Source organism: Pinus tabuliformis, chromosome J (genome assembly GCF_031772625.1).
Source record: "Pinus tabuliformis cultivar Carrire ecotype Pingquan chromosome J, CPIR1, whole genome shotgun sequence".
Taxonomy (NCBI): Eukaryota; Viridiplantae; Streptophyta; class Pinopsida; order Pinales; family Pinaceae; genus Pinus; species Pinus tabuliformis.
Window position 1 is genome coordinate 889,189,088 of NC_142295.1, and position 8,597 is coordinate 889,197,684.

Genomic DNA, 8,597 nt, shown 5'->3' on the forward strand with positions numbered 1-8,597 from the left:
TAAAGGTTGAATTTGATTTCCAAAGCAGTTAGGTTTTTTTTGTTCTTTTAATTAAATTTACTAATTAAAAAAAAATTATATGAATAAGTATCATACAAACTCAGTTATAGTTGTTTTGGGATGCAGTATTGATAGTGTATTGATATTGGCCCATAGCATTGTAACAATATCAATTTAAAAATTAAGTCTCTTGATGGCATAATGAAAATGAATATACATAGTTGACATATGTAAGGCTAGGCATTTTGGTAATTCCACAAATTGTGATTTTCTACTAGAAAGAACATTGATATATACATAGTACAGAGGGACCCTTGGGATTCAAATTCCAATGTCTTTTCATCTTCTTATTTTGTACTTACATATTTAAAATGTTTGCCCAATCTTGGAAGATTGGGTGTCAACATTTCCCCCCTTGATCTAAAAGGGTGTTTGTAAGCCCAGGAATGAATTTGAATCTTCCAAACATTTCTCTTCCAAGTGCTTTAGTGAAGATGTCCGCAATTCACTCATTTGCAGAATAATGACATATGTGAATAGTCTTGGCCTCAAAATGATATTGAATCAAATAATACTTTGTATTGATGTGCTTTGTCAATCATGGAACTTTGGATTCTTGGCCAATTTTATTGTATAAATATTGTCAATTAGAAGAGGAGTAGAATGCATTTGCTTCTCTTGCAAATTAGCGAGAATTTTCCTGAGCCACACAATCTCCTTCGTTGCTTTTGTAGATGCCACATATTCTTCCTTTGTTGTGGAATCTACTGGAACAGAATGTTTGCATGATCTCCAAGAGATAGCTCTTGATCCAAGACTCATAACATAACCTAAAGCAGATACGCAATTTTCCCTATCTCCATCAAAATCTGAATCAAAGTATCCAATCAAGTTTAAGTCATCCACCTAATTATATTTAAGTCTAAAGTCTTGAGTTCCATTTAAGTACCTTAGAACCCTTTTTTGTAGCAGACCAATGCCACTCACAAGGTTTTTACATAAACCTAGAAAAGATTCCAACATGAAATGAAATGCCTGGTTTGGTGGTAGTGAGGTTGTTAAAACTTCCTACGAGTTGTCCGTACTTAGTCACATCCTCAAATTCATTTCCTTCTTTCGATGTGAGCTTTAAATTTTGATCCACTGGAGTGGACAAAGGATTGCAAGCCATGCCAAATTTGTTTAAAAACTCTCCAATGTATTGAGAGAGGAATATAAACTTTTGATGTTGGGTTACTTCAATACCCAGATAGTAGTGAACATATCCCAAATATGTCATCTCAAATCCTTTCGGAAATTCTTTCTTTATGGATGTAATATAATTTTCATTGTTCTTGACCATCAATAAATCATCTACATACACCAAAGATAGACAACAATTTTTCCAGCTTTCTTGACAAATAAGGTTACATCATTAAGATCGTAATGTTTGAAATTTAGTTGTATGTTTTTTATTCTTATAAATACATAAACCTTGCTCCTTTAATGTTCTATGTTTTTATTGGTTTAATAATAATTGCTACAAAAAAAATTATGTCAGCAAGTACATGGTCCATACGTAGATATGGACACTCTATATGTAGGGCCTTTCTATGTGATTAGGGAGGTGAGAATTGAATATTTTATTTTAGTCAAATTATTTTTCATGGTGGTGGATTGATTTGACCATATATTGTGTCAATTTTCATAATACTATTTGTTGGTGATTTTCTTGGACACAATTTGCTTGGATGTCCAAATGGTTACGAAGTATGCAATTGGCTTATTCTCGATGAAAACTATAAATCTAAACAATCAATTTACATTGCTCTTCCAATGGAGGAATTTTTGGGCGTTTTTCATAATATGTTGGCTGAAATGCTAGAATTCTCTAGACTTCATCCTTTCCCTAATGTACATACTTGTCATGAAGTTTAAGTTCAAAGGGATATCTATTAATTTCATCTATGCTATCATATCACTTTGGATTGTACCTGAAGTAAGTTACTACTACAAACATGATAAATCAAGTATTCATTTTCAAGAAATAACCCTATGGTTGGCTATGTTTTTAAAATCATTTTTGCATTTCATTATAATTGTGGTGTCTCCCTTTTCCACTAATTATTTTGTTTAAAATTAACGCATATTTTTTAGTTTGTGTCATATGTATCATTTGATCCTCATTGGGGAATTCATTTATGCTTTACAATTTTTGTATTGGAGTGTATATAGGATTTTGATATCTCTGAGGAGTTAGTAGTCTTTCACGTTGATGAACAAAGTGTAAGGATATTGAATGGATTTAGACTTTAGATTAGACCCTATGCCTTGACTACCCTTTTTTTCTTTACCCTATTTCCACTCACTTTTCCTTATCATTATGCATATATTTTATACATTTTCAAACAAATTTGGAAACAGTTTTCATAATATAATTCATCCTTATTTTTTTTTCATGATTGCTCACAAAATCAGTTATGAATGGAAACTCCTATAACATATTTGTAAATCCTACAAAGGGCTTGCAACCTCCCAAGTTCGCAGGTGCGGTCGCAAGTATGTAGGTTCCATTGCAAGTCCTAGGATATAAAGGCAAATTTAGTAGGCTTTTCCATAGGTCAACTTTGTCATTGTATGTAGGCTCCATAGAGGTAATATGGTACCCACTATAGATTGCAAATTCTAGTAATATTATAATGGACCGAGGAATTGGTATCAGGGCAACAAGCTAAATTAAAATAGATTGCTCATAGCCTCTTTCAATCCAAGTATGTATAAGATAAGAACATATTAGTATTTCATACTACAAAATTATTCTATGAAAGTATAACGACTGAATTAAATTTTCATTCAAGTCCTCCACACAACATGTTATTTCTGTAGTGTAAGAACAAATTGATGTCACATTACACACTTTACCAACTAGACTAGAAAACAATTAAAATATTAACTATCTAATAACTTAGCTAAAATATCAATAACATAGCAATGAGACTCATAAACACCTATCTATTATGTTCAAAAAATGTTTTCCGACTATAGTTGTAGAGAACAAAGTCCTACATTATTTGGGAAAAAGTCAATGTAACATGAACATTGTCACTAGAGCCCACTTATAATGATGGTCATAAGACTTTTCAAACATTAAAAATATCACTAGGATTATATGTTTTTCTCGATATAGATGCATCAAAAGCATGCATTCTAACTCGGCCGTCAACTTTCTTCCCTATGTTGATCTTCATTCCTAATATTTCTTAGCCTAAAACTAGTTTCCATTCAATTGATTGTAAGTGGAACATAGAAGAGTTTAATATATGTGTGATATAATATTTAAATTGAGTGAAATTCTTCAAATAAGAATAAATATGGATAGATTCAACATGAAATTTAAAAAAAAAATGTTAACCTTCCATAAAAACTGTAATTATTAGAGCTTGATTGGTGACTCTAATATAAGAACAAACCAAAAACCAATCCTCCCTAAAATTTAACTTAGAAAGGATGTTCTCTTATAGATCATGTTTTCCATTATACAATTGTGTACATTTACCTTAACAAAAACAAGAAAAAAGAAACAACAATAGAACAAGATATCAGGGACAAGATTTGTAGGTCACAAACACCACCCCCTCTCATTATGCTTTATGCACATTTGAAATATTTCAGTGGTCCATATCCATTCAAGTTGCAAAAGTAGTCCACCATACACAATGTCCCATTATTATAAGTAAAATCACATTCAAATGATAAGGAATAAGTGTTCTTTCCACCATTGAAAAGAAGAATTAGGGAAGGTAGGGGATCATTACTAACTCAAGGAATAAAGTAGGACTAAAATTCACCTCGAGCCTTTAAGACAAAGACAAATATATTAGTGGAATTTCGAGCTCTAAGCAAGGGCATTGACCTAGTAATCAGGAATAAGAATATAAAGCTCTATTACTTTGAAGACACTTGCCTAACTAGCAATAAAATGAGGAAAATTAAGCCTAAGAGTACGAAGTTACAAAAACTACATTTATGTGTGTGCACACAATCGTCACATTGAATTTCATTTGATTAACCCACAATGTAAGGAAGTTCAAATGAAAAGTAGATAAGTTAGAAATTTGAGCATTAAATCTTTCTTTCACAGAGATTAAACTAAAGCCATCCTAATAGAGGCAAATGTTGCACTCATTACCACCTTACAAAGTGGGTGTGATGTTACATACATGCAAATTTTTTCCACAATCATGGAGATAAGATGCCTATCAACAAGAAATCTTGGGAACAAGGCAGAGTGGCCAAAACTGAAGAGAAGTATATTCATTTGTTTCTACACTTATTAGTCTTCCTTTGTTCCCAAATTTTTTGTGTAGGATTTGATCCCCAGAGAATGAAAACATAGGTGTTAATGTTGTTAGACAAAGTGGTCGTGGTTAAGGATAAAGTAGATAAACATGCAGACAAGGTAGCTAATTTCAAGGAAAAACATGCACACATAACAAGATTAAAAAACTACGAGAAAGACTTGGAGAAAAAAACAAAAATGTGAGAAGATTGGAGTCAAATATTGAGATGATGGAAGGAAAGCTAGAGACTGCTCAGGGCAATGAGAGTGAAACAGGGAGTGGCATGAGGTATTGCATTATATGTGGAAGCTCAAAGTTATAGGATTTTCATACCCCCAAGGATAGCTCAAAAGATAACACCCTTGGCTTCGACATTGACAAAAATAATTTTCACATCAGTGACAAAGAGGAACAATGAGCCTATCAAAGTATTATCACCAAAAAATTTCCACATAGCCATTTATAATGAGGTGGATCAAAATAACAATGTAGGATTAATTTTTCCATAGTAAAATCACTTTCACCATGGGAAATAATTTAGTAAGCCTTTTTTATTAAATTATTTTCTAATTAAAATTTAAAAACTACATGATAATAATTGAATAAATCATTATTTATTTAATTTTCTCTAGGAATAATTATTAAATCATTTTTTGATAATTATTCTTTCTCACATTTGACTAAATCCCCTAGGAATAATTAAACAAATCACTATTTATTTATTATTCCTTAATTTTATTGTTGGAATAATTATTAAATCATTACTTAATAATTATTTCAATCTCACGCCATTCTTAATCCTCACGAAATAACTACTAAATCATTTTATTTGTTAATTATTTCTATGTAAACATATTTGACAATTTTGAATATCTTTCCTCTCTCCAAAAATATAATAAAGTATTCCTAATGGTTAGATCTTGATTTGGTCAATATTATTTTATTATTCTCCATTTTCGAGATGAATTCAATACTTTGTTATAAATAGGAGGGTTTTCCATTCATTCTTCACCTTGATCATTATCATCGTCACCATTATCGTCTTGTTACATTGGAGCTCCTACTTGAGTTCTACACATTGTTTTGGGTTTTTCACACATTGAGATAGAGAATTGATTATTGAACCGTCAAGGATATCAAAGGGCCTGCCCCACAGAGGGGGATTTGCAAACCCTTTTGTAGATCTCCTTCACCAGGTGTTATCAATAAAGATCTATTATTCATTTTAAATTATTTCCATATTGGGTTATTACATTAGATATATATTGTTCTTTACTATTTTCGATTGCTTATGTCTTTTTATCGCAGGTTTTTCTAGCCTTATCATTGCAAATTTTAAGCGTAAGTAGTCAAAAATTGTTGTTAGGGTCACATGTCACCACTGAATTAACTGGAATGCTTTTGGTACACCTTCAAGAAATTTCATACTAACAAATGGTGACTCCACTGGGCTTTTAGCTACATTTGTCATCCAACAAATGGTGACTCCACTGGTGTAGTAATTCAATTCTTTGGTGACTGAAGTTTCAGTAAATTTTAGGGTTTTATACAACTATTTATACCCTCTCAATTTCTATTTATAGTTTTCTTTCTTTTCTTGTCAAATTTTCAGATTCTAAATATTTTCTAGTTCTTTCTGCAGGTCACAGGTACCAGCTGAGTAAGAGATGACAAAATCTGTGCGAGATATGCCGACTAAGAGTCTCGGGAGTAAAGCACACTTTTCAAACCTATATTTTCATTTCAAAGCACACTTTTTGGCCCAATAACTATGTTTTACACTTTTTCCAGGTCAATACCTACGTTTTCGATTTTTTCCGAGAATTTTTCATAATTTTTTCAAACTTGCTTAGAGTGTTTTGTGTAGACTAGGAAGGGTTCATTATCTTTGTTTTAGTCTTCCCTAGGCCTATATTCTCTTATTTTTTCTCTTTGAGGAAGGAAAAATCTCCCTAGTGTTTAGAGGACACTTCCACCTTTTTAGAAAGATATTAGCTGGGTGAGGAGTCTAGGGTCTCAACATTTTCAACCACTAATTTTTAGAGTCTGGTCCATTACTTTAAAACAATTTTGGATAGTTTTATTTTACCTTTTCTCCCTTTAGAGTTTGGGTTTTTCCTTTACCCCTTAGGATCCCCTTGAGAATCATAGGTTTTAGAGCTTCATAGCTATCCTTTACAGCAGTAGTGACCCCTGATTTTTGTTGCGTATATGCACCATTTACAATAGATTAATGCCTCTAGATCTCAGTCTCTTTGTCATTATGTGTTTTAGGAATTTTATCTGTCTCTAGGTAACTTTTTTTCCTTCTCTTGCTTAGAAGTTTGATAGCCTTTGTGGGTGTGGTTTTGTTTGCTTGATTGGTTGTTTATTTTTTTGTCATTTTCAACATTATTTACAATATTTCAACACTTTATTTTCAGCAGCACATAGCATCATAAAACATGATCAATTAACTCATCCACTTCAAATATCATTTCACACACTCACAACCTAACCAAGCCAAGACTTGAAACACTACACCTTAATAATTTAACAGAAATGAGTTAAACCCACTTGGGAACCAAGGCTAAACAATATTTGTAGTTTACGTGTAGGATCAGTGGGATAGGCTTCCAATAACACTCATCGATCACGTATATTGATACATAGAAGTTGACATATTAGGGACCTTAAAATCCTTTACCATCCCATGGTCCAAACCCGGAGTGGGTCAGAAACCCGATTCAAAGGGGGTTAGGCTAGGGCATCATGCGAGAGGTTCTCCTCAAGGCTACCTAACAAGTGGCATGAGATCTTGTGCATTGGATGGCCACTAAGAAGCTCCAAACTCGACCACCCCCATGGGACAAAGGTAATCGTAGTGACCAATCTTAGGAAAATTCCCTATAGGACTAGCTGTGGGAAGTAGTTGGTTCTATACCGTACCTTTCTTTGGACAACTCTACCTATGGGAATGCGATTTTTTCAAGTAAGAAGTTATTTGGAAGTCCATAAAAAACAATAGATTTAGGATTTTTTAAGGATTTAGACCACCTATAGGCTAGAGGTATTTGTTTTCTGATAGGACGTGCTTACTTGTATTAGAGTAACATCATTAATAGAGTTAGTTTACACTTGGCACCACCGCACTCGGCGTTTTCTTCTTCTTTCTTACTCTTTTACTCTTATCATCATCCTTTAGTCCTTAGATTCATCATTGTCTTGACATCATTGCACCCCTAGATGTTTGTCACAGAGAATTCGAGGCCTTCACAGTCAATTTCCGTTAGCACATATTACTCCTCCTCATCGAGTTACAGTCCATCCTTCGACTCCTCCATAGAGTCATCATTTTGACTTTGGTTCTACTAATTCTTCCAGTTCTTCGTTTGATTCCACGTCTTCTCAACCCCATACGATCAGCATGTCAGGCAGTAATACGGTTGCAGGAAACCAAGGTGATAATCCAGGTACTAACTAGGGTAACCCCACAAGAAAAACCTCCACCAATATGTTCACTCCTACTCCATTGCTTCCTTTTATGGATGGTTTGAGCCTCCCTAATTTCAACTAGCTCATCAACGATCCTCTTCTCCATGACCACAATTGGCCATATTTTCCTACTAAAATCGCTTCCAACATCCCCGAATTTTAAGGTAATCCTAGATAAGATCCCACAAATATTTTTTTCTCATTCCATATGTGGTGTTCATCAAATTCTATCACTGAAGACTCCATCCATCTTTGCCTGTTCCAATGCACTATTACTAAAGTTGGTACTAATTGGTATGTTGATCAACATAGAGACACTCTTTCTACTTTTATGACTCTTGCCAAATATTTTCTAACCTATTTCTAGTCACCTCTCCATTATGACACTGGTACTAAACTATTGACTTATTTTCGTTAAAATTTTGCCACTCGCCTATCTGACCATGTTAAGGAATCACGTAGATGGAGGAGCATATGTAAGGCTCATGAATTCAAAGAACACGTCTATATGGATTGGTTCCTTTGATTACTTTTGGACCCCATTTTTGAAGATGTTGCTTCTCACTTCCCTCAATTTGAGGAATATGCGCTCCAAGTAGCCTTGAAATTTAATTTGATCTACTGCCAGTCAGGTTATGTTTATACTGTCATTTGCAATCTGCCTCGACCTAGCATTGCTAATGCACTAGTGGGATCTCATGTCGCTGATAGTATCTTTGCAACCATCTTACACCCTTAAATTTAACAATATGCTCCACCTCTAATGATTTTTGGTCAACCCTAGGGAGGGACTAGTTCCTCTTA